The 25,608-nt window shown below is 31.2% G+C and overlaps 2 long non-coding RNA genes across 3 annotated transcripts; one reads left to right on the plus strand and one right to left on the minus strand.

Annotated features, from left to right (window-relative positions):
* Positions 1-5,822: 5,822 nt before the first annotated feature.
* On the minus strand, positions 5,823-24,074 carry LOC111695459 (uncharacterized). The gene is made up of 10 exons (XR_002763875.1): positions 22,818-24,074; positions 19,887-19,967; positions 19,249-19,367; positions 15,625-16,480; positions 12,283-12,373; positions 10,607-10,656; positions 10,300-10,334; positions 9,608-9,656; positions 8,717-8,779; positions 5,823-5,899 (listed from the first exon to the last, which is right to left on the minus strand). It is a non-coding gene; the product is annotated as an uncharacterized LOC111695459 (long non-coding RNA).
* LOC111695458 (uncharacterized) lies at positions 13,292-21,570 on the plus strand. 2 transcript variants are annotated; one of them, XR_002763874.1, is made up of 2 exons: positions 13,292-13,314; positions 21,381-21,570. It is a non-coding gene; the product is annotated as an uncharacterized LOC111695458 (long non-coding RNA). The 2 variants fall into 2 exon arrangements; XR_002763873.1 differs by lacking the exon at positions 13,292-13,314 and adding an exon at positions 19,364-19,956.
* Positions 24,075-25,608: the final 1,534 nt, after the last annotated feature.

Consider the following 25,608-nt stretch of genomic DNA (forward strand, 5'->3'; position numbering starts at 1 on the left):
ATAAATGTCGTCTTCTGTGTTCACAACTTTAAATGCTGAGAAAAGATCGCGGTACCTTCGAATTTTGATTTAATAAATTTGGAATTCGGAGTGAAAGAATCTGGTTTTTCCTCAGAACAGGATAAATATAGTAGATTTGGATATTTAGATACTACTGTCCGTGCAGAAAAGGATAAATATAGTTCAACTGTTAGTCAGGGGCGTATATAAGGATTCTGTAGGGGGGGGTAAATANCTCCAAGATTCTAGGGGGGGGGGGTAATTACCCCTAGGATTCTAGGGGGGGGTATTTACCCCCAGGATTCTAGGGGGGGGTATTTATCCCCAGGATTCTAGGGGGGGGTAAATAACCCCAATAACCCCCCTTATATCCGCCACTGCTGTTAGTGCCGTTAACGATTTTACTAACCCTTAACAATAGCCGTTAACGGCTGCAACTTTAATGATTTCATAACTGCTAACAATTTTTTATTGGTGCTTTTTTGCCGTTTATAATGAAATAGACGGTTAATGAATGGATCCGTTAACAAATGTTGATTATTTTCCATTAATATGTTGTTATTAAAATTGAGATCGTTTATTTTTCAAAAAAAAACGGTACATGCCCTTAGCAAAACGAATCGTTCATACCTTTAAGATTAACGGCCACCTGCATTTTTCTTTTTTAACGGGTGGAACGAACTATTAATGAAACGGCTATAAAAAGTTGGAACGTGCCCAGCCCTACGGAGCATGAACTTTTAGACTGGGATAAGAAACAATGCGTTTGCAATGTGTTTCCTTTCTTTAAGTACTTTAAGAAAAACATTAAAGTTTGTTTAATTTGATTTTAACTTTTAAATTTTATCAATGTTCCTCACAATTTCGTGAATATGTTCTTTATGAATGTGCATTATATATCAATGAAATATATGTATAGAATGAAGACTGCCTTGAAACTGACACAATTTATCCAGTAAAAAATTAGAAAAACAAGCAGACAGAATATCAGAGGGGTGGTGGGGATGGGAGAGGGGGGGGGGCGTATGAGGATTCAGGAAATTAACAGCTAATGCACTTGAAAGTATTAGGGAAGGGGGGGGGCACGTCAACTAGAGGTTCTAGTTAAAAGTACAATGAGCCTAAACTTGAGAACCCTTTTTTACTTGTTAAAGTAGATTTTTTGTTTTGCTATTTTATAATCCTTATTGGACTAATATATTTTAAATATTTAAGTAAATAAAGTCTTTTATGCTGTTTTGAACAGATTTTGAATGGGAGATCAGCATATTCCAATACGACAGGATGCACTTCATCGTATTGTAGTTAGTTTTACATGGGGGGGGNGGCGTAGGCAGGGGTCCATATAATTCCTTTTTCAATCCCATTAGGGATTGACAAATTTGAAAGAAATGGGGGCAACTTTTTAATATGGGGGCCAATTGTTTAAAATGATAATTTAAAAAAAAATTGGGGGCAACATTTGTATTTACATAAAATTTTTTAGGGGCAAATGCAAGTGAAAAAGGGGCATTTTTTATGTTTGGGGCATTTGCTAATGGGGGCAACTTTATATTTTCTTGTGGCAATTTTAGAAATATTAGGGTCAATCAAAGTAAAATTGTGGGCAAGTTGAAAAATTTTGGGGGCAATTTTAAAATTATAAAGGGCAAATGTGTTAGTGGAATTTGAAAATGTTTTTTTAAATGGGGGCATTTTTTTATAATTGGGGCAATTAGGGGCAAATGAGGGTAAATGTGTTAGTTTAACTTGAAAAAAAATTTTAATTGGGGGCAATTCCCCAGCAAATGGGGGCAAATGTTTTAGTGGAATTTGAAAATATTTTTTTCAATTGAGGGCATTTTTTTAAGTTGGGGGCAAAAAATAACTTTTGGATCGAGAAAATCAGCTATTTTAGGAATTATATGTTCCCCTGGGCGTAGGGTTTGTGTGATTTGACAATTTTAATGAAGCTTTCCATAAACGTCTTAACGTATAAACAATAAAATTTACAGGATTTTTGCAAAAATAAAATCATTACTGGATTTTATAAGATCCATGATTTTCAAAAAGCTTAAAAGTTACATTTTTTGAAAGTTCTTAAAATAGGAATCACATTTTTTTTTACAAATTTACAAATATGTACTTTTTGCATTTTTTAAAGTCGGCCCAAGCACCTTGGCCGTTAAAATTTAGATTCAAGAAATAAATAGAAATTAAGCTGGTTCCTTATACATGGGATAAAGAAGAGCCCCTCACATTAATGTTAAGCATTAGATTTATAACTACTAAAACCCCCTGGTTTGCTTTTCTGAAAGACAAAAAAGCCTCTAAAGGTAACTTGAAAACCACACAATCAATACTTTTTTTACTTAATTGAAATGTTAAAGAATTAAGTTGATAAAACGCGGGCGCGACTACCCGACTAGGTATAAATACTTTATGCGTCTTTTTCAAGAGCTAAATCTAAACTAACACATCTCAATGGGGGTCCAATTTCCCAAAGAGCTTGCGTGAGGGCGCGAAGCGCCCTCTAAGGCTAGTTTATATATATTTCAATATATATATTTACAATTTTAAACCCACAATAAAGAAAGACCACATTTTTTAATTAGCAGGACTAGGGATATTTTGTTATTATCTATTCATTAATCATATTTACAAAATTAGATTGTAAAGTCGTCTGATTAATTATAAATTCATTCCGGGACTTTCTGATTATGCCCGTACAAAAATATAATAATAAAAATATTTTAAAGGGAGTGACTGGCATTGTATGGTGGTTGAACTGAATATGTAATATTATGGACAAATTATTTAGGATTTATTTGAGACAAATAAAATGTTTCCACGATGTTTATCTAATAAGTTTGAATGCAAAGTTGACGATCAAAATCATGAATTTGGGTAGGTACGTCTCAGAATTGTTTTTTTTTAAAATAATTAATAACAACGACAAAAAATGTAAACAAAATTCTACAGTAAACTAATAAGTTGTTTAGGAACAGGTTGAGAAAATAAAAATTAACTTTGATCATCGAAAATCAGTAATCTTATTCAATTATTGGTTTCTAAACAACTTATTAGTTTACTATAGAATTTGTACTATATTGCCGGTCACTCCCTTTAAATTGTCGTATTACTCCCATTTAGGATTTATTTACTGAGGCAGAATAAAGTGGTAACCAGAAAACTCTGGAATAAGAAGTCGACTTTTAGAATCAATTAGAATAGTCCAGTGAACATGAGGTACAGATATTAAGCAGATTAAATTCACCATTTGTATGTATTTGAGAAAATAGAATGATGTCATTTAAATTCTCTAGTTCCTTCTTTCTTAGTATATTCTAAAGTATTAAATAGCCGCTGTTCAGTAGAAACCTTAAGAACCATTGAAAAAACTATTTTTCCGTAAAAATTAGACCAGAATTGAAAATTGCGAATTTTCTTAGTACAATTCTGCGATTCTGCGATTCAATCTTTTTAAAATTTTAGACTTCGATAGAAATAATTTATTTACAAATTTTTGTTTTTCTGAACTTTTGATTTTGAGAGAAAAAAAAGGTTTGCGGATTTTTTTTGGGCCATCGGAGAACCAAAAATTACAAATTTTCAAAAAATATTTTTAAAAAAACCTTTTAGGAGACTTGCACAATAAAGGTACAGTTTTGCACCAGGCTCCGCAAATCACACTTTTTTTGACTCACCCTGTATGTATATGAGCTATTAAAAAGATAAAAGACAAAATGTAAAAGCAAATATAAGTTCGTTAAAATACTTTCTTCAGTTCCAACGGTTTTTTAACCGTTATTTTTGCACTGTGCTTATAAAAATTAAGATATAGGGATTAAAAAATCTGTGGCAAATATTAAATTCCTTTTCACCAAAGTAAGAAATTTAAATAGGCTAAAGAAATAACATGAATTTTTAAAGTTATCTTATATTTAAAATTCTTTGAACATCCATGATGGAAAATGCTTTTATTTTAGTTCATTTTGCACGCAGGTTTATGTAGAAATGGACATAGTTTTTGTGAAATTTTTGAGAACGAACGAAATCAATTGTTTTTTACGAAGGAAAAAAATTGAGCAAAGTGGGTTGTTCACAAAAAATAAACGACAGAAATAAAAAAAACCCAACCCATATTTAAATTCATGGGGTATTTTAAAAGAAAAAAAACAAAAAAAAAACATTTTTGCATTTTTGAACATTATTTAGAAACAGATTACGACAATTATGAAAATTTATATTTGGTTAAATTACGAATATCATAACTATAAGTAAAACATATCATAATCCAAGCTGTTTTTCAGTCTCTACTTGTTCATTCCTATAACATATTCTCTAAAACACGTAATTTCAAGTGATCCTCTGGCCTTCATTTATATAGCGGGATGTCTGATTTGCAAATATCCATTAGAAACTGTTCAAGAGCATAAATATATTTTTTCATTTGATTGATTATTTAAATTATGGGTTTTTTTACAGTGACTTGCGCATTTCTGTTTCATGAACAATGAATAAAATTGGGCCTTAACCCTATTCCCGCTGGGGGGGGGGTCAATTTGACCCCCCCCCTGTAGTTTTTTTTACATAACTCAAAAAGTATTGGTCTGAGGCTGTTGAAATTTTCTGACTTTCCTTACATACCCAAAGCCCTCCCTTTAGGCCTAAAACCGGGCTTTAATACTAACTGCCTGAGTCCTCAGGCACACTGCCTGAATGACTGCTTTTGCCTGTAGCAAACTAAATCTTTGTTTTGACCCACTTTCACTTGTCAGATTTTGATAAAATTTAGCTTTTTGGAAAGCCTATGACATAAGAAAACGGATTGCACAAGTTTTGCGAGAAAAAAATTGCAATTTTTTGCAAACAACCTGTCAAAGGAAATGGCACATTTTTAGTTTTTCTTGATTAAAAATCAGGTTATTTAAAATTTTGCAAAAATTTTTGCATATTTGAAATGGCATGGTCAAGGGCTTTTCAAAAATGTATAATTTGTCATTTTTTGGACAAATTTTTTTTTGCAAACATTTTTACTATAAAACTGGATTTTGCGATAAAAAATTCAATTTTCGCAAATTTGCAAATTTTTTTGCAGATTCTAAAAGTAGAGCACAAGAGCTTTCTAATGATGTATCATTTGTCATATTTGGACATAAAACATGGGATTTAGAGGGGGGGGTCAAATTGACCCCCCCCCCAGCGTATCCTGGTTTTCAAGTACCCCAGCGGGGATAGGGTTAATTAAAAAGTTTTCTTCCAAATTATTAATTCGATAAAAATAAGATTAAACTATTTTATGTCTCCACTTCGTTTCCATTAATTACTCACGCCAGCTTACATGTAAAAGAGGAGAGAGCAGAAATACTCATTCCTTTATAAAAAGCTGTTTTTTGGTATGCAACAATTTTCATTTAATCCCGCCCCTTTTAAAAATAATAATAAATGATAAAAATAATTTGTTATTTTTACAAAGGAATGTCATTTACTCTCAGACAAATTAGAATCAATGGAAATTTAAACCCCCTCGGGATTCAATGATAAACCCTTGGGCGTCAATGATACATTGGCTCAATTCTAGAGAAAGATGTTTGGCCCTTCATAAAAAAAATGTCCAAAGCTACATAAAAGTATGAGTGAGTTTGTAAGGATAAAACCGAAGGAAAATGTGACCAAGTCTTGAAAATTGATGTAACTTTTTAAAGCAGTCTGGATCTGTATTTAATAATGGTTTAAAGGGGAACCATTGCGAATCGAACATGCCACACTCAGAATGGAGGGTCACTTGAAATACGGCAGTGTAAACCTGCATGTATTAAATGTTTGATATTTAGAGGATTATACCTTTAAAGTAGAGAGCTGGGGATACAACTGATGTTACAAAGTGATAAACCAATACCATGACTTTATCCTGATTCTAAAAAAAATCGTGATTATTAAAAAATCATAATTTTCAAACAAATCGTTAGCTAACAAAATTGAATAGTTCGGTCAAAATCTACTAAACAAAGAGAAACAGACCGATCATGCCCAGGAACGTTCAGTGAAAACTGTGGAATTGGAAGACGAATTTTAAACTCGAGTTTTGATTTAAAATAGTCCCTCGTCAGATTATAGATATATCTATATCCTGGGCATTGGGTGATTAACATGGAACACAGCAATTTAACAGTGAACTTATATTTGCTTGATATAACAACATAAAATACACATCAAATTGATAAAATGTCGCTTTTACAATATTTTTAAACACGAATTCTGTAAAGATTTGCTTTTATTAAATTTTGCAATGTTTTTATATAAAAATTATTATACAAGGAAAAAACAATTCGTTTTTTGGTTCGTTTTTCGTAAATATTTTCATATATATTTTCGTATATATTTTCGTATATATTTTCGTATATATTTTCGTAGATATTTTTGTATATATTTTCGTATATATTTTCGGATATATTTATGTATATATTTTCGTATATAATTTCGTAGATATTTTCGTATATATTTTCGTCTATATTTTCGTATATTTTCGTATATATTTTCTTATATTTTTTCGTATTTATTTTCGTAGATATTTTTGTATATATTTTGTATATATTTTCGTATATATTTTCGGATACATTTTTGTATATATTTTCGTATTTTTTTCGTAGGTATTTTCGTACATATTTTCGTATATATTTTTGTATAAATTTTCATTTATATTTTCGTATATATTTTGGCATATATTTTCGTAGATATTTTCGTAGATATTTTCTCTCAAGGTCAAAATTTGGCCTAGTGTAAGAAAAGACGTGTTTAGATTAAAAACAATTCTGAAATTTCTCTAACATCTCAGATTATTATGGAACCTTTTAAAGTTCTAAAATCCTACAAACGAACCAATCCTCTCAATGTTGGAGAGACTGAAGTTTTCATTAATAATTGGAGACTACTGGAGAGTACCGGAGGGTTCTAAATCCAGTTGAGAGAAAATTATTTCTACTGGAGAGCTTTTAAATTTTTACCAAAATATAAATTCTACCGGAGGGTTTTCTTTTCCACTGGAGTAAATTGCATTTCAAAATGGTGAGGATTTAAGTTCTTACAAAGAGCAAAATTCTATTGGAGGGTTTTTTAATTCACTGGAGTAATGTTCTCTGTGAACTAAAAAGGTTTTAATTTTTCACCATAGTGATTTATATTTTACTGGGTTTTCAACTATTGATATTATAAACACTACTGGGTAATAATTTTAGCTTTTTGTTACTGATATATCTGAAAACCTGCAAAATGTAGATAATTTTTTTTTAAATTTTCCTGTTTACAACTAAAATCCAAGACAGACAAGTAATGTATAGAAATACATCTAAAATGCTTTGGTAATATATGAATTACTTTGGGGAAAAATTCAAACCTGTCTTTCTACACAATATAATCCCTCCAATGAATTAAAAAACCCTCCGGTAGAATTATTAATTTAGGTTCAAATTCCAAGGCTCCCTGATATGAATAGTTTGTACTCCAGTGGAATAGAAAACCCTCCGGTAGAATTTATATCTTGGTAAAAATTTAAAAGCTCTCCAGTAGAAATAATTTTCTCTCCACTGAATTTAGAACCCTTCGGTACTCTCCAGTAGTCTCCAATTATTATTGAAAACTTCAGTCTCTCTCAATGTTGAATATATGATTCTAGTTCATCATTAAGATTTTTTTAATATAAAGTAAAAAATCTTGAATGTATAAAAATAAACCAAGACGCAATTTCTTGAATATATTTCTTAGTGTTAAAAATCTTATTAAATCTATTGAACACGTTAAAAAAAAGAGGTTATATGCGTGGGGTTACCCACAAAGGCTGAGACTTCAGAGACAACTGTACGGAATTAACACTGTCCCTTTCCTTATAGTTAAGATTCCCTGCAACTGAAAAGTTTGCACCATCATTAAAAATGCCATTAAAAGACTATATTTACGGCAGAATATTTAATTTAACCTTGAAAACGTCAAATTTAAAGAGTTTCACAGGTCGGTTTTACAGTTTCATCCTTTGTGGGTAACCCTGTATATAGCGCACACTCTATTGTGTGTTTTTCTTTAAGTAAATAACGTATTCATTATTTTTCAATTATATCTATTTATTGTTGAAAGCTATTTAGTAGTTAGAGGCGGGATCTTCCAATTACAGAAATCTAGAAAACTAACGATAAAAAGAACGTTATCGTTTTCCATGAAAAAATAAATGATTAAAACTGAACAATTTTCCACAGGAATAAAAATATAAAAATGCTCGTTAGTCAAACTTTTGAAAACACGTACTAAATATTTTGTGAACAGTTAAAAACATTTTAAATTTTTTATGTTTTCCAGAATACCGCAAAAAAATATTCAACAAATTTACTTCGCACATGAATTTATTCAAAATTAAGCAATAATGAGTTGTCATTTTTGGTCATAGGTGTCGTAAAAGTTGCGCCATGGCGGCGAGTCCAGAAGTGGCGCCATTTCATTCCAAATTTTTGAATAATTTATTCAATATAGCAGATTACAAATTACAGGCAATGTAAATATAATATCAGATTCAGAATTTTTGATTAAAATATTAAATGAATTATTATTAAAATAATCCAGCCCTTTGGCCAGCTGACATATTAATTTATATTTATATATGAGCGAACAGCTTTATTATATAAGATATATTTTAAAATTTTAGTATAAGCTGAACATCATGATAAACTACTGTAAACAATACATATACCTGGTGTGTGTTACGTTCTATGAAAACCCCTCTGCTCACTATCACCAAGATCATTGCTGTAGCCTAAAAACAGAAAAAAATTTTATTTTTTAATTTGTAAAATTTACATTTTGTGAAACAAGTACATTTTGTTGTAACTTTGGTGATATTTATATGTTATAAAGAGAAATATTAAATACATGGTCAACAAATTAAAATTTTAAAGGAATTGAGTCTTTGCCACAAACTCTGCTTTTCTAAACTCTATATCTTTGGATTCCAATGTCGTAGACCTTAGATATTTCAAACTATGAATTCTGTTATAGGTCAAATAATATAAGGTTGAAATATCAAAGATTTACGACATTGGGTTCTTAAGATATAAGGATTATAAATTCAGAGTTTGTGGCAAAGACTCAATTCCTTTCTAACTCGGGCTGTGAATCTTCTAATTTGTTTTTTAATCCATTCGTTCTGTAAGTTTGCTAAAATTGTTCTGCTTTTTCGTTCCCAATTTTCTTTTAAAGTTCTATTTTTGTCATCTGCAATCATGGTCAAACTAACAGTAAAATACTGCTATTATTAAATTCTTATATGTTTTCAATCATAACTCTTTTTATTGAAGATTATAATGTTTTGTATTTCTAATATGCAAACGGATAAGATTGCTTTTTTTATACTTTCTCATACTCTTAAAATCAAAACAAAAGGAGCTTCAAGGTCACAAAGTCGTACAAGTAATATCACATAAATTTGAACTACTCCCTGTTTCTAGTTTAGTGTGCAAACGAGACTCACATTTGTTCGTTAAAAAAATAATTGTTTCTGATAAATGATGCCCAGCCAATGTTGTTTAAAACATCAAAAAAAGAACAATTTTTAAAGCATGGCATGAACTGAAATTTGTATTACCTCAAGGGTCCAAATCATCAGGTTGAACCAAAAAGTCACGACATTCTTCCTGAATACTCTCAGCATTAAAGGGACCTTCATATAGAAATGACACTGCCCGATTCACAACAGCTTTCCCTTGAAAACTTTGTCTGATCAAGTATGAATTCGTTAAATATGGTTATCATTTTTAAAACTGATTATTTTCCATTGTGGGCTCTTTACAATAGCGGTGTCAAGGGCACCATTGTGAATCGGGCATTGCCATCTTTGCTTGGTGCCGGTCACTTGAACTTACGTTAACAGCCCCTTTAACATAAATGTTTAATATCTGCACTATAGAAGATTATTAAATTATTTAACTATATTTATATTTATATTTATATTTATATTTATATTTATATTTATATGAAAAGTGGTAACTGGACATTTCTAGAAATATCTACATTTCCAATAATTGGAAATCACAGTTTCTCAGTTAAATTTCTTACGTAAAAAAAATCGTATTTCTAGCTCATTCCACTATAGAGTATAGGGTGACAAATGATAACGACAAAAAAAATAAAATAAACAAAATGAGATACAGAAAACAGTAAGATTCTGAAAAATGGAACACGCTTTAGGTCAAGAAAGCTTTCATACCGAAATTGTTTTACCCCCCCCCCCCTCTTTAAAAATATCCCAGTTAAAATATCCCTGTTGATTTTACATACCTTAGTCTTTGGCTCCGCTCTGTTTTTGATATGCCCTGCAGAGTTAAGAGGTGTTAATCTGGATCTTATTTAGAATATTTTTTCTCTCAAGGTAATTTTATGTCAGAAAAAAAAGTTTTAAAAAGTATTTATTTCAAATATTTGCTTTTCTTACAATATGACAAATTTTTCCCTGAGACAAAATACATGCAAAAAAGAAAAACAACGTTTTTTGGTTGTTTTTTCTAAATTGGCAAAGTTTAATAAAAACAAACTTTAATCAATTACAGTTTTAAAAGATTAAGAAAATATAGATTAACAACACTACCTGCAGTCTACTGGTGTGTCTTTTTAGAAACACGTATATACCCAAATATCCTAAAAAATTATTTTATTTTTATTGATTTTATACAATTAACAAACAAAACTTTTCATGTTTATTAAGACAGCTATTTTACATATTATAGTGTAACCAAATTCTTCACCAGAAATTAGACATTATAATTTATATCATACAATACAGTAGATATATAAACAGAGCTACTTAGAGAGAGCAAATAAAGGTTACAAAATATGTCAAACTGTAGAATTTCTATTCCAAGCTTCGTTTCTTTCTTTAACATTGAACCGATGAGCTGTCCCTTTTACCTAATGGGACGAGTATGATGAAATATCATCTGACCCAATAGGACGAGTATGATGAAGTATCACCTGTCCTAATGTGATGAGTATGATGAAGTATCACCTGACCTAATGGGAGGAGTATGATGAAATATCATCTGACCTAATGTGATGAGTATGATGAAGTATCACCTGACCTAATGGGACGAGTATGATGAAGTATCACCTGACCTATTGGGACGAGTATGATGAAGTATCACCTGACCAAATGGGACGAGTATGATGAAATATCATCTGATCTAATTGGACAAGTATGATGAAGTATCACCTGACCCAATAGGACGAGTATGATGAAGTATTATCTGACCTAATGGGACGAGTATGATGAAGTATTACCTGACCTAATGGGACGAGTATGATGAAGTATTACCTGATGTCCTAATGGGAAGAGTATGATAAATTATCATCTGACCCAATGGGAAGAGTATGATGAAGTATTATCTGAACTAATGGGACGAGTATGATGAAGTATCATCTGACCCAATGGGACGAGTATGATGAAGTATTACCTGACCTAATAGGACATGAAGTATTATCTGACCTAAGGGGACTAGTATGATGAAGTATTATCTGACCTAATGGGACTAGTATGATGAAGTATCATCTGACCCAATGGGACGAGTATGATGAAGTATTACCTGACCTAATAGGACGAGTATGATGATGTATTATCTGACCTAACGGGACGAGTATGATGAAGTATTATCTGACCTAAGGGGACGAGTATGATAATGTATTATCTGACCCAATGGGACGAGTATAATGAAGTATTACCAGTCCTAATGGGACGAGTATGTTGATGTATTATCTGACCTAATGGGACGAGTATGATGATGTATTATCTGACCTAATTGGACAAATATGATGAAGTATCAACTGACCTAAGGGGACTAGTATGATGGAGTATAACCTGACCCAATGGGACGAGTATGATGAAGTATTATCTGACCTAATGGGAAGAGTATGAAAAAGTATCATCTGACCCAATGGGATGAGTATGATGAAGTAGTACCTGACCCAATGGGACGAGTATGATGACGTATTATCTGACCTAATTTGACAAATATGATGAAGTATCAACTGGCCTAATAGGACGAGTATGATGAAGTATCATCTGACCCAATAGGACGAGTATGATGAAGAATTACCTGACCCAATAGGACGAGTAAGATGAAGAATTATCTGACCCAATAGGACGAGTATGATGAAGTATTATCTGACCCAATGGGACGAGTATGATGAAGTATTATCTGACTCAATGGGACGAGTATGATGAAGTATTATCTGACCCAATAGGACGAGTATGATAAAGAATTATCTGACCTAAGGGGACGAGTATGATGAAGGCAATGTAGATGAATATGAGGAAGAGATGAAGAGGGTGGAGAAGTGGAAGATCCCAGTCTCCGGTTCCCTAGGCATGAAATTATCTCAAAATAAGATATTAAAAGAAAGAACAAATCATCTTTTTATTTATCAGTGTGTCATAGAAAGGTGAGAGACCGAGGATAATAGAAAGAATAATAAATAATATACATAATTTAATTTCGTTCCTTTCTTTTCTAAATCATCATCGACAATGTTCATAGCAAACAACCAAACTTCATAAAATAACATTTTATGAATTTACGGTCGTCATTAATATCTCGTCGTTTACTGGTAACTAGTACACACCAATCTTAGCATTACTTGTATACCCTTGCTAAACATAGGCAGTGGCACAACTATACCTTTTGCATGAGTGGTGTCTTTTTATGTATTTCTTAGTGTCTGTTAGTCCCTGGCTTAGTCATATTCACTATATGTATATAAAGTCACCTATTAAAGACTTCAGCAGTTTTTTAATTCATCCATAAGTCATATTTGTTTACTATTATAGTTCCTTTAATCGTAGGTCTGTGCAACCCTGTCGTAAGTAGTTCCTGCAGTGCTTGACTATTTTTCGTCTGTCCATAATCCATAATAGTATTTAAAATCAAAGTCCCTCTGTCCTTGTTTGCCAGTAATTATCCCTGTTTTCCTCTAATAGTCTGCAAAAGGCCTAATAGTCCGAAATCATCATTATATTTCTTGTTATTTTTCTTAATTCTTAATTTCTTAATTGGCAAAATTTTATAAAAAATGGTCCACAATCATGATCATGCTTGAGTTAAGTAATTTCTATTTTCCCAGGCCCTATATTTTTTATGATCATTATGCAATATGCATATTATTCCAGAACGTTCTTTTTCTTCAAGCCATGAAATATGTACTAGTTTTCCATCATTATTACGCAATACCAGGCCGTATAAAATGGCCACTTTTTAACATTAAATTCAGTCTGTGATCTGCAGGCAGAACTACTATTCCAACCAGGTATCTCTATATATTTATATTCCCCTAAGAAACCCCCTCTCTAAATTTTTCTTGCTTTCAACTTACAATATTTCTTACATCTTTTATACTTGTTAAATTTTCCTTAAAAACTTGGCTTGTTTTGAACTTATCTGTTTTTATGCATCTTATAAACTTTTTCAAATTTTATCAAATTTTTAACTTGTAAATATTATGTCAATAAATCAAAAAATTCTGCGAGCACACTGTTATAATGTTAAAAGTCTTATAAGATTTCATCAAGAAGGTTATTTGATATACTTAGACTGAAATCTATCAATTATTAAGTTGTTTATTTTTGAGATTACAATACTTAGACGAATTACAATTAGCAACAAGAAAACATCCACTAAACATCGTTTTGCAACAGTTAATCAGTTAATCAGTTAATCAGTTAATCAGTTAATCAGTTAATCAGCCATAAAATAGTAGTTCGAATAGTTAAGGTGTAATACCTTGTATTATCTGATATATATAGTATATACTTAATTACAAAAATCCATAAAATATATATGAAAATTGGGTCCCGTGGCAAAACAGAAAAGTATGGATCGTTATGGTTGTTAGAGAGACTGAATTGTCTGAAACCTTAATATAATCTATAATGTTAAAGATAACAGTGTTTTCTGGCGTTGATTGGCTAAATTCTGTTCTTTCCTAATTCTAAAGTTTTTGGCATGATTCAAACATTTAAACAATTTTAATCAAGTGTTTTATTTGAATGGTAAATGTCAATTTGTAGTAAATGACCTACTCCATAAGAGTCTCTCAGACCTGTATCAATCCAGGTACCCACAATCATAAACTCACGGTACCAGAAATACTTTACTATCAATATTAATCTGGACATGACTTTATCTGTATTGATGATCGTTCCCTCTCATTATGGTTGACGAGGCATAAGAGCTATTCAGTTCAGTAATACCTTACTATCGGTGTCAATCCAGGCATGACTTTATCTGTATGGATTCCCAATCTAGTTCAATATTTCATGTTATTTCCATAGAGAATAGAATATATATATAGAGAGGAATTAACTAGAAAAAAGTGTAAAACGGCCATTTTGTTGTACTGTTTCCATACTGCAGGTGTACTTCACATATTTGTGCTATATAACCTTTTGGGCCCTGGAACATCATTTTATACAAAAATTTTCTTGAAAATTATTTGATTTTCTGTAAATCAATTCTTTGATAGCCTGTCATGCACATGTTGATAAAAATCAATCTAAAATTTTTTTTTCGTTAAAACATATTCCTATAATTGTAGCCTGCAGGTAATCAAAGAGGGAAAGCCAATATTTTAGAAATATTCAAGATATCAACATATGGTTCAACTTTTTTTCCACCAACATTGAGGATGGAGATAAACTTAATATTTTAAATTCATTTTACACAGTTGGACCCATAAAACTCTGGAAGAGAAGGTCGAAATTTAAATATGTTTCATGTTTGATGGGTTAGTTAAACTTGTAGCTTGAGTCTAAACACAGTTAAAAATTATTTTGGAATCAGAATCTTCAGTTCAAAAATTTTCTTTAACTAAATGCTTTGAAAATAAAATCTAAAATTAATATTAAAAAAAAAAATTATGAAATAGGCTGATTTCCTAATTGAGTAATTGACCAATGATCATTTCACATAGACTTTCACTTTACTAACGATGATTTTCCGTTATAACTATAAATCAAATGATGTTTTTTATTCACCTAATTCAAATTATAAAGTTTATTTAACAGCTTTAAAAAATTCGAAATTGAAATGGATAGTCTAGGGAACATACTGTATTAATGTACTCTACTGCATATAATTTGTGATTATTTACATGATTTGTACACTTTGAACTCCCTTTCAGGCTGAAAGGGACTGAAAAAATACAAACCGAGAGATTCTTTTAATTCCTCTCTATATATTCTATTCTCTATGGTTATTTCTCTCACACTGTAATCAGAGCGGAGTCTAATACCAACTAAGTATATTTTGGGGTTCTAGGTTAAAGATGAAGTTTAACAGACATAGTTACAAGTCTTACGTTGTTATATACAAACATAGTTAAGCTAATCACAATATAGGTTCGACGTAGTTATTCATAGACCTATATAGGTTAGGTTAATTGCAATACACGATTTGGGTAGTTATTGATAAGCACATGTAGATTTACGGATAGGTACAAGGTAATTGATCTTGTTTACTTTGGTCTCTGCCACTGTATTTTAATACAAATTGGCATAAATCATGCTGTAAATAAACTAAAAATAATTGTTGAGTATTTTAATGAATACAAAACTAACACCTGCCACTCTGCTCTTGCCCTGGGTGATAGACATGCCTGGTAGAAGATGGCCTTGTTGTGGAAGATAATTGTATTTACTCCAATAACTTGGTTTTGAAAATTTAAATCAATCAAACAGAAAAATTGGGAACTACAGAGTCATTTCTTGATAAAAAAGTTTTCAAAACAAGTTAAGAAAAGCTTTGCAATTGATTATTCTAAAAGTTCGTTCATCTGTAATTGTATGGTACCAAGGTTGTATAAAGTAATGTTAGATACTCTGGATGCCCTCTAATGTACTATAAATGTGTTCTTCAGAGCAATGGAGACTTAAAAACATCATAGGATGTAACTGATTATTGGCAGAAGATGCAGTGACAACATTGCTGGTGAGTGGAGAGGGGAAGAATTGTCTTTACTTTTTACAGCTGAAAATCAATAATAATCAATCAATAATCAGTGACATCTAGGATTTTAAGGATCCATTGCTATGAAGACAACATTTCTATTACATTGGAGCGCAGCCAGAGTATCTAATCTTACTTTACACCCTTGATGGTTTCAAACTTTTCCTTTTACCAGTCCAACCTTTTTACAAATTGACAGATAAAATGGTAAAACTTTACCAAATGTAAACTTAGTATTGTTTTTGCAAAATTTCTTAAGTATTATTTGGTTTGATATTGAGAAGAATTTGATATTTTTCCTGTTGGCATTAGTGTGATGAAACCTGAAATGTGATAGAAATTATAGAAAAAGATAGAAATGTTGAAATTGCTGAATATCAATTTGTCATAACTTACCTAAGATGCCCCAATGTAGAATTTGTTTGTTCCTTTTGTTCATAATCCAACTGCTATGAAGCACATACACATACCTTATGCATACTATGTTTTGTAATAAGGGCTTGGCACGTTCCTATTTTTATTAATCGTTCGTTCCGTTCCACTTCGTTCCATTCGTTACCCCGAAATAACGATTGTTCCCTAGGAACAACGACCTGCCTCAATTGAAATGTAAATTGGATAGGGTTATCCACAAGGATGAATTTAAATGACGACCTAAATCCCCTACATTCAAAGATCTGGATGTCGGATTTAGTCTTCTGTCTAAAATATAGTTGTTTACTGGTATACACTAGACGTAGGGTACAGGTTACAGCAGTGGAATGCACTACCTGAAAACATCAAAAATGCACGGAATGTCAAACAATTTAAACAGAAGTATCTAAGCAAAGTATCCCTACCCTGCATGAAGTCTAGTAAAACTGACACTTCTTCTGGGGTTTCCATTCGCAAAACTTTTGCGCAATTTTTGCGGAACGAAACGCAAAATTTTTCTTTCTTTGCGCGAAAAAACAACAATTTGCGCAATTATTTGCAAAAGTCATTTGACGCAAAATTGCCCTGTTCCACTTTTGCGAAACTCAAGTTTTGCGCAATTCCGCAACTAGAGTTTTGCGCAATTCCGCCATTTCGTAAAAATCAAACGGTTGGTGACGGACGGTGTGTGTTTCTTAGAATTCAATTCTCGAAAAATCTTGTTTTTTAATGTCTTCCTATTTTGGTCACTTTTACATAATTGACCAATGACAGTTAAGAAGAGTTCAAATCTCACAATTTTCTCGACAATTTTAGTTTTGGACATGCATATTTCCTAAAAGTGGATTCTTCAGGCATTGGTTACTTTCTTGCATTATTTTATATGAGATTAAAAAGATTTCAGAAATTTGATTAAAACAAATTAAGAATATAATTCATACTTGATTAGGCAAAGCTTTTAAGGATTAAAATATAGCCAAGTTTCAAACTCTAATTTCTATTTTATTAATTTTGGTCCCTTAATTTAAACTTTTTGTAACTGGAAGTAACCAATTGAGTGTAGTATAATCGTTATCATACTCGTATGTTAATATTTTTTTTATGTATGGAATAAATCTTCAGTTGTTTAATTCTAAGCTTGGAATATCAGTTTTTGACAATTTGCCTAAAAAGTTACATTTTGCGTAAAACTTGCGGTTTTGCGCAAATTGCACAAAACTAAAATTTCGTTTCATGTGCAACTTTCGCAAAAAATATTTCCAGTTTTGCGCAAAAAAAATAACGCAAAACCGCGCAAAACTCATTGCGTTTCATGCGCAAAAATAGCGCAAAAGTTCGCAAAAAAAATTTGCGCGAAAATAGCGCAAATTTGGCGCAAAAGATTTACTCATTTTGTGGAAACCCTAACTTCTTCCTTGAATCAATATGGTCCCTTAGAAGTTCCTCTTCAAGTAAACAAGTAAACAAGTAAACAAGTAAACAAGTAAACAAGTAAACAAGTAAACAAGTAAACAAGTAAACAAGTAAACAAGTAAACACGTCAACAAGTAAACAAGTAAACAAGTATACACGTCAACAAGTAAACAAGTAAACAAGGAGACTAACAATACTTGAAAAAAACGAATATAACGAAATCCGCGCAGTAATTTCTGAAGTCTCATCCTTTGTGGGTAACCCTGCTTGTACAACCTAATACTTAAACGGAGTGTTCGCGAAAAAATGAAAGGGGGTATAGGCTTAATGCAATAAAAAGCGCTTTTGATCTCTACTAATCTTACTTCTATCTGTTGCGTCCATAAGGAGAAAATTGTTAAAAACGACTAATACTGAAGAACGTAGTGTCCACACAAATTTAGAAAGATGCAATATTCAACTCGGATCGTAAACAAATCAATCTAATTCCAAACAAATCATTCAGATATTACAAACAATAGTCATCGATTATTTTTCGACGCATTCGAAAATAGTTGATATTTCATAATATTTTGTATTTTTCATGATCTGAGAGTTGCTTTTGAAAACATTTATTCCTGTTTCGAGGATTTTTGATAATGAAGATGACATTTTCATATTTTCCAGGAATGTTTGAAAATCCAGCGTCAGCGAAAATTAATTCAAACAAAATCAAAAATATTATGAAATATTAACAATATACGAATGCGTCGATAACTACTGTTTGTAATATCTGAATAATTAAAAAAAACTAATTCTGAAAACGTATCCACCCTCAAAGAAGGAAAAACGTCGAATTTGCGCTCAAACTCAGGATTTACAGATCTTTAAAAGTTTATATATGTCTCAAATTAATCCGAAAGAAGTTTTCCACAACACTGCAAACTCAGTTCAACTACCTTACATAGCTGGTCACTTCCTTTAAGCCCGCCCCTTTCAAAAACAATAATAAATAATAAAAATAATTTGTTATTTTTTACAATGAAATGTCATTTACTCTCAGACAAATCGAGTTTATCCTTGAATCCCTGAGGGATTTGTCTGAGAGTAAATGATACATTCCATTAATTGAAGTATCATTTAATTCCATAGTGTATTTTTTTAAAGGATTATTTTTGATGAAACATATCAAAAAGAGGAAACGATAATTTTTTCCTTGTAATCTTCGAAAGTCATTGCCAGCATGTCTTTATAGAAATATATATTCCTTATCATATAAATATTCTTTTGAGGGAACCCATGGGTACCCTGGGTTGACATAGGTTAAAAAATTAGATTTTTTAAAATCAAATTTTTTTCTTCTTTTAAATTCTAAATTTTTCTTTATTTTACGGGCAACGCCGGGCATTTAAGCTATAGTATAAAAGAAGACCTAAAGCCCACAATACCAACTGGAAGGAGTCTGTTAAGACTGGTGATGAACATGACAGCTGATGAGAATCCAACACACATCTCGTGGTAAAATGCTGTTTTCCAGTGTTCAAGCAGCAACTGCAGAACAAACAAAAAGTGTAACTGTAATTTCACGTGACTAGTGACCACCATGTTTTACAGTTGCGAGTCCAATTCACAACAGTACCATTTAACACTTTGACCGATTAAGGATGAAGGGCTACAGAAAAAAATTAATTTTTTAATTATAATTTTTTTAATTCGAAATTTATTTAAGTTTTCCTAAAATTCAACGGGCCAAGTTTGGTACTTCAGTAAGTTTTAACTATTATCATTAATCATTATCATTGATATCCTACAAAATTGTAGTCTTAAATATTCTTTTTCCCTGGGCCAATGGAAGTAATTAAAAATCAGAAAAATAGTGATGTAAAACACTTGTGGAATAAACCTTAAACTCTGAGTTTTTGCAGTAAATTCAGATTTTCTAATCCCCTATATCTTTGCAACCTGATGGTGTAAACCTTTGATATTTTAAACTATTATTATTTGATCTAAAAAAAATCATAATTTGAAATATTAATGGCCTCCGACATTGAATTGCAAAGATATAGTTACCTGTAATAGGACCATCGAGAGTTGACCCCCAGCTGCCAAACAACTCCAGACAATTAAAAGGTTAATCAAGGTCCGTTGCTTCTATGAAAACGAGGTTTTATTTTTCAAAAATGGTCCTCCAAAATTTATCTTAATAATTCCAAGAACTTTTACTAAATCAGTGGAAAGAACTTCTAAAACGGAAGAAATGAATTAAGAGATTTGGTCTCACTTATATCTCAAAAAAATCCGTGTATTTCTCTAAAACTTTTCATCTTAAATTTGATTGTTTTTGGGACTTGGTTTCGAAAAATTCTTGTATAAATAACTAAAGGACATAAATCCTAAATTTAAAATTGGGTTTTAGAAATACCATAAAAATACCATAGAAATACCATAGAAATACCATAGAAATATCATAAAAAAATATTGGAATATCTTCACTATTTTTTTTTGATTATTTCATTATTTAAAATCGTTCAATTGGACCTTGGTAAATTATCCATAAATGGCCAAAAAAAAATCTTTAGGAACATTATCAAATTTTGTCGCGAAACTTTTTGAAAGTTTCAGAAAACTTTATTATTGTAAAAATAACAAAGAATATTTAAAACTATAAATAATAAGAATAAAGTTAACATTACAATATTAAAAATTGTTTAAACTATATTCTGATAGTCGATTAGTTCCGGGTTGAAGCATATATCCTCAAATTCAAAAGTGTCCACATTGGATATCAAGATCAAGCATTCAAGATTAACGATAGTCCACAAAAAAAGGTTTTAGGTATTTACTTCTAACTATTTCTAGTTTAAAATGCTGTGTCCTATTAGGTTTTAATGTCCTTTGGTCCGTGGGAAAATTAAGTAACAAAAAATCTCACTCTGTCAAGATTTTGTGAAAAAAAATCTCACTCTGTCAAGATTTTGTGAAAAAAATCGCGCATTTTCATCTCAAACGACGATAAAACTGTGATACAGTACAACTATACTTTTCGGGAATTCGAATTATTACAAAATTGGTCTTAGGTACCCATAGTAAATTCCCTGAAATTCCCTGTAAAGTATAGTTAACCTATTTGGTTCATTCTATTACTATAGTTGTTTTTTCACGTTTCACCTTCTTGTCTTGTCAAATTCCTTGACAACTGCATTTACTAACGGGAATTTGCAATTCATTAAAACAATTATTTCATATATATCACCCAGAACTAACCAGATAGAGAAGCATTCGGTTTCTTTTATTTGAAATCAAACATGTTTTGGTCTATAATTCAACAATCTTTAAACTTACAGATTTATATATTTTATATTTTTTTATTCAAAATGTATACGCCAACAAAAAATTATTTCAGAAAAAAAAGGCTATAAAATCATGTATAAGGGGTCAAATTGTGATCAAAAGTCACAGCTTTCTGAATTATTGACAGAACCGTTAAATCCACGTGATATTCATACATTTATCTAACATTCAATAAAAAAGATAAATATTTTAATCATGCTTCATTTGTTTCAGGAATAGGCAGGTTTGAAGCAAAAGCATCTCCATCCTGGGGAATTTTCCGCATTTTCCGAAAAGAAAAAACAGCAAGGTTCCTTCTCGACAATTATTGAAAGACTGGATAAGTGTAAAATTGTTGTTTAAATCAACCACTGTACACTGTACGTGTGTTTAATGTATACAGTACATATCCAATTTAAATTGATTTTTTGAAAAATTATTTTTTAAATATGCAAGTCTATCCCAACATTAATTATGTTAGTTTCAGCAAGTTATCAGAACTGTAAAATCAAGCATTTGCCGCCAATACAACCAGGTGGTCCGGCTATCAAAAAATTTCTCTATTGCCAATGAGGTTAACTAGAGAAGTGGTTTAACTTAACACACGCAGTTCATCTGAAGAAAAAGTAAAAATAATTATTAATCTATGTATAAATTTGTTTGTCTGTTTGTTTGTTTGTCTGTTTGTATCCAATAAACGTCAAAACGGCTGAACCGATCGGGCCCAAATTTTTTGTGGGACATCTAGGGACCCCAGGGAAGGTTTATGAATGATAGAAATTTTAAAAATTTGTGTTTTAGAGGTTTTAATTTTGTAAAAAAATTTAAATTTTTGAAAATCCGCGAATTTTTTTTTTAAAAATCCGCAAAATTTTTTCATCTTTGTTTTGAAATGTAAACAAAAAGAACATGTTCACAATTTAAATAGAAGATGGGCGCGAAGCGCCCTAAAACCCTAGAAAGAAGGGCGCGAAGCGCCTTGAATTTTTAGTAATCTAAAATTACTGAAAAAAATTGAAATTTTTTAGCAAACTAACTAAAAAGTTTAATATTACGAAAAACTCCAAACTCTTATTTTCTAATCTCTAATATTTTACAACTCGATTTTCTAATTCAGGGATTAGAAAATTCATGTTTGTGACAAAAAATCAATTCCTTTAACTTAATTAATCTTCATCATTGATGTTTTTTTCCATGTTTTTTTAATTTATATGTATTGTATAAATTCTATTTACAAATGTCACTTTGTATAATATATATGTCAACAAATGCCAGTTTTTCTATTAAAATTGTGTAAAAAAATCCTAGTTACGGATGAGGGCATCTGTTATCTTCTAAGAGTGATATGAATTATTTCTAGTTACCTCAATCCAAGCGGCGAGTGTGAAAGCAAATCCCAGATCCCTAGGATCCACCAACATTTCTCTTTGAAAAAAATGAATTGAATTTAAATTTCTCCGCTTTTTCTTTAATTTTGAAGTTGTACCAGACAGTTTGATTGTCAAATTTATAAAATCATTTTTAAAATTTGAAATCCTCTTATTGGTATAATTCTATAAATGGATAAAATATTTTTGAAATCCTATTAACTATATAATTCTTCACTTGGATTTAAATATTAGCTATACAATTAAAGCTTTATAATCTAAACAAGTGAAAATATTTGTCTACCTTGATTACGACTGCCACAACAGCTGAATTGACAATAAAACCTGAGACTGCAACTATGCAGGAGATTATAACAAACCAGGAAATATCAACCTAAACATTATTGTGGTAGTTAAAGTGAGAACCAGACAACTCTGGAATATGAAGACGACTTTTAGACACAAGTTATGACTTTTAGTCCAATGAACATGAGGCATAAAAAATGTGCAGTGTTAACAGACCCATCCACTTAATAGGAGATTTGATAACTTACTAGAAAAGCTTTGTGCTTTGTGACAACATCAAATGTATAATGTCGTCTTCCTATTCTCCAGTTTTCTGGTTATCACTGTAGGACTGGGCATCATTTACGCGCGCACATGCCAGCGGAATAGATAGTTCTTGTTTCTACATATGAATTCCTTATATTTAGAAGCCAAATATTTTCTTATGTTCGACTTAAAACTTATAATGAACATTTACCATTCATAGCAACAAAAAGTTTGAAAAACAATATTTTTGAACGAGGTTTTAGGTATTTACTTCTAACTATTTCTAGTTTAAAATGCTGTGTCCTATTAGGTTTTAGGTATTTACTTCTAACTATTTCTAGTTTAAAATGCTGTGTCCTATTAGGTTTTAGGTATTTACTTCTAACTATTTCTAGTTTAAAATGCTGTGTCCTATTAGGTTTTAGGTATTTACTTCTAACTATTTCTAGTTTAAAATGCTGTGTCCTATTAGGTTTTAGGTATTTACTTCTAACTATTTCTAGTTTAAAATGCTGTGTCCTATTAGGTTTTAGGTATTTACTTCTAACTATTTCTAGTTTAAAATGCTGTGTCCTATTAGGTTTTAGGTATTTACTTCTAACTATTTCTAGTTTAAAATGCTGTGTCCTATTAGGTTTTAGGTATTTACTTCTAACTATTTCTAGTTTAAAATGCTGTGTCCTATTAGGTTTTAGGTATTTACTTCTAACTATTTCTAGTTTAAAATGCTGTGTCCTATTAGGTTTTAGGTATTTACTTCTAACTATTTCTAGTTTAAAATGCTGTGTCCTATTAGGTTTTAGGTATTTACTTCTAACTATTTCTAGTTTAAAATGCTGTGTCCTATTAGGTTTTAGGTATTTACTTCTAACTATTTCTAGTTTAAAATGCTGTGTCCTATTAGGTTTTAGGTATTTACTTCTAACTATTTCTAGTTTAAAATGCTGTGTCCTATTAGGTTTTAGGTATTTACTTCTAACTATTTCTAGTTTAAAATGCTGTGTCCTATTAGGTTTTAATGTCCTTNCCCCCGACCATGTACAAGCCCATTCATGATGTATATCAAATAATGGGTTTTAGCTGGGTTTCATTTCAGTTTTCCACTCATTTCTGGCCCTGGGATAAACAAACTCTATGAAATAAAAGGCTTCCTTTACCACCTTTCAGCTTTCACCTTTCTTAATTTATGCCCTAAAGGTTGTCCACTATAAATTCATACAGCTTATAAAGTAGCAAACCCACCTATATGAAAAATCCGCGATGATCCGCCACGTGCCATGGGAACATATTAGTTGCAGGGTTTTGAAGAATATTCATCATAAAGAAGATTAAGGACATGAAAGAGGAGAAGATAAAAATGCTTTTTGGTAGGTTCTACATCAAAAACTACCATGCCAATTAGAATTCATATTTCACCAAAGAGAATAGAATATATATTAGAGTGAAATTTATAAATCCCTCGGTATGAATTTTGTCAGTCCCTTTCAGCCTGAAAGGGAGTTCGAAGTGTACAAATCATGTAAATGTTCACAAATTATATGCAGTAGAGTACATTAATACAGTATGTTCCCTAGACTATCCATTTCAATTTCGAATTTTATGAATCCAATATATATACTTTATAAAATTAATTAGGTGAATAAAAAACATCATATGATTTATAATTATAGCGGAAAATCATCGTTTGTAAAATGAAAGGCATAGAGTCTTTGTGAAATGATCATTGGTCAATTATAAAACCATGCCTATTTTATAATTTGGTTTTCTTTTACTATTGATTTTAGATTTACTATAAAATGATGTTTCAGGGCCCAAAAGGTTTTATAGCGCAAATATGTGAATTACACCTGCAGTATGGAAACAGTACAACAAAATGGCCGTTTTACACTTTTTTCTAGAAAATTCCACTCTAATATATATTCTATTCTCTTTGTATTTTACCCTGAAAGTTAAGGGCCTTACTGGAAAAAATATTTTTAAACTTGCATGGAGCTAATGTTTTTTTATGAAAGTCCTAAGTAAAAATTAAATCACCCAGCGTAAATTTAAAACTGATGCGTGAGAGCGTTTTTTTTCCCTAAAGTCTCTATTTATAGTGGACTGGACTTTAAGCCCCTAGAATATCACTGTGTTTTCACTAGTCAATATAGAGTGTCTTTTCTCCATGCTTATCAGAATTATAAATAATTAATCATTTAAAACGTTCATTAATTATGCGATGAGAGACCCCATTTAGCTATACTCTGTAAAGTATTGGTTGACAACATCTTAGTTCCGAGGTCTCCTTCAACTTCTAAAATGCTTAGGCTTTAGCCTATACCTTTCAATTTTCAAATAATTCTGCAGAATACTTACATCTGTCCTGTTCCATTACCATCAAGGGCGTACGAGAGCATGTGTGTAGACGGAGGGGGGGGGGGGTACAGTTTGCGAGCGTCGCAAAAAAAACGTTGTGGCCCCCCTTGGCAATATTTTGCCCCCCCCCCCTTTAGAAACCCATTTTTTTGAAAAATATTGATACCTTTTCTAACTATGTAAACTAT

This window comes from Eurytemora carolleeae, unplaced genomic scaffold (assembly GCF_000591075.1).
Source record: "Eurytemora carolleeae unplaced genomic scaffold, Eaff_2.0 scaffold213, whole genome shotgun sequence".
Lineage (NCBI taxonomy): Eukaryota > Metazoa > Arthropoda > Copepoda > Calanoida > Temoridae > Eurytemora > Eurytemora carolleeae.